The 2,513-nt window shown below is 36.7% G+C and overlaps 1 long non-coding RNA gene across 1 annotated transcript in view; it reads right to left on the reverse strand.

Moving 5' to 3' along the window:
* Positions 1 to 542, reverse strand: part of LOC106940556 (uncharacterized) — a 7,735-nt gene extending 7,193 nt beyond the window's left edge. Inside the window, exon 1 of the long non-coding RNA XR_001423132.1 lies at positions 188 to 542. This is a non-coding gene — a long non-coding RNA (uncharacterized LOC106940556). The remainder of the gene's footprint in view (positions 1 to 187) is intronic.
* Between the last annotated feature and the right edge of the window lie 1,971 nt (positions 543 to 2,513).

Below are 2,513 nucleotides of genomic sequence, written 5' to 3' on the forward strand. Positions count from 1 at the left end.
GTTGTTGTGGTTGGAGCTGCTGTGGTTGTGGTTGGAGCACTTGTGGTTGTGGTTGGAGCTGCTGTGGTTGTGGTTGGAGCACTTGTGGTTGTGGTTGGAGCTGTTGTGGTTGTTGTTGGAGTTGCAGTGGTTGTGGTTGGAGCACCTGTGGTTGTTGTCGAAGCTGCTGTGGTTGTGGTTGGAGCACTTGTTGTTGTGGTTGGAGCCGCGGTGGTTGTGGTCGGTGCTACTGTTGTTGTTGTGGGAGTTGCTGTGGTTGTGGTTGGAGCAACTGTTGTTGTTGTGGGAGCTGCTGTGGTTGTGGTTGGAGCAGCTGTGGTTGTTGTTGGAGCATCTGTTGTGGTGGTTGGAGTAGCAGTGGTTGTGGGTGGAGCTGCTGTTGTTGTGGTTGGAGCTGCTGTGGTTGTGGTTGGAGCACTTGTGGTTGTGGTTGGAGCTGCTGTGGTTGTGGTTGGAGCACTTGTGGTTGTGGTCGGTGCTACTGTGGTTGTTGTTGGACTGGCTGTAGTTGTGGTTGTGGTTGGAGCACTTGTGGTTGTGGTTGGAGCTGTTGTGGTTGTGGTTGGAGGGGCTGTGGTTGTGGTTGGAGCACTTGTGGTTGTGGTTGGAGCTGTTGTAGTTGTTGTTGGTGCTCCTGTTGTTGTGGTTGGAGCTCCTGTAGTTATAGTTGGAGCTGCTGTAGTTGTGGTTGGAGCAGCTGTTGTGGTTGGAGCTGCTGTGGTTGTGGTTGGTGCAATCGTGGTCGTTGATACTGTATTTGCAGTTTTACAGGAATATTAGTAATGAAGTATAGCATAATTCTGATCATTTAAAGAAAATCCTGGTAAATTTTTACTTTCATAGAAATTTCACAAATTTTGGTATTGACCTGAGAATACAGAATTACAGTTATTTACGGATGTATTTTACTTTGCTTACCATATTGTCCAATGACAACCGTTGACGCTTGCACTGAGAATTCATTTATGTTTGGTGCCTCATTGATTAAAACTTTTTCGATATTTTGATCACTAGGAACATCTGATGCTTGAAATTCGAGGTCCAGCGTGTTGATAACCGATCCCCTTCTGCAAATATAGAGAAAGAAAAACTAATGTATACAAAAGTCTCATTTAGAATACATAAATGTCTTTTTTTATTTCAATACCTGAATGAGACAATTGTCAACCTCAAGAATGATGGAAATGCTTGTTTGTACAGGGGATTAAGCTGCAAAGAAATCATGTGAAATTAATTACTTGCTCTCTGTTATGACTCAGAATTTGAAATAGTACAAAGAAAAACAATGCTGTATCATGACTCATCTGATTTCAATTTAAGTTTTGAAAATTCATTGTATATTTTTATGACACTATTTTATTCCGGCAATGAAGCTGAAGTCCAAATATTCATGTACTTTAAACACATCGCACCACAACTATTTATCTGGCCCTCGAGACTCTAGAGTAAGGCCAATAAAAGAGAATCAACCTTATAATAAAACAAATAAAGTTGTCCAACATTTTGTTTTTTGTTTATAGCTAAGGCATGTTATTCATTGCACATTATAATATAAAAATTATTTTGCAAGTTAGCTATATGAAAAAAAAGTATCTTGATTTTAAATTATTTTTGGCTCAGTACAACAAATGTATTCTCAGTTATAAGAACATAATTTAGTGTCACTTTGTTTTAAATTGCTTGCGATAATTAGTCTGTTGGGTATTTTTCTCGAACCTAATAAAGAACCAAAGACAACATATATGAATTTTAAGGCCAAAACTTTTGCAAAATCACAATAATACTGATGAACATTAGACTGAATATGAACTAAAGTAATAACAAAATGATAATACCAAAAAATATCTAACATAGTCAAATTTAGTAAATTCAATAAAAGTTGAATTTGGGTGTAGTAAAGTCAGTAAAAATCTGGATAAATATTTTTCTACTTATAATAAATGCTTGGTTATAAAAAGACAAAAACTTTTGTTGTTCCTAACGCTTACATTATGAGAAAATTATGTTAGTAATACATTTAACCTGATTTGAAAATCAAAAGTCAATGTTGATGGGCCAAATTTCTGTCATTCTCAAACTGCTTTTGAGGGCCACGCAAACAAGGACCAAGGATCACAAATTGCCCCAGGCTGCACTTAGGACACCCCTGCTTTAGAGGGCTATAAAAATCAAATAAGTTTTTCGCATTGTATCAAATTACAATCTGAAAATGTTAAATATTTAATTTTAAAACGTACTCATGATATAATGAGAAAGCTATAATTCAGTAATAGTTAATAGGCAGCTTTATCAATACAATTCATGATAACTGGCTCAATTGTATATACTTGCTCATTCTTACTAATTTAGGGTTCTGTTGCCTATCTGGATTCTAAAGCTGGACCTTATTGCTCCAATATGATAGTACCAGCACTCTAACACAATGAGATACTTATATACCAATAATATAGAATATAATGTGTTACCTGATCTGAAAAAAAAATTACAAAACAGTGGAAGATTAACAAAATAAA

Source organism: Poecilia latipinna, unplaced genomic scaffold (genome assembly GCF_001443285.1).
Source record: "Poecilia latipinna isolate Pla-1442-1.1 unplaced genomic scaffold, P_latipinna-1.0 Scaffold3279, whole genome shotgun sequence".
NCBI classification, from domain to species: Eukaryota; Metazoa; Chordata; class Actinopteri; order Cyprinodontiformes; family Poeciliidae; genus Poecilia; species Poecilia latipinna.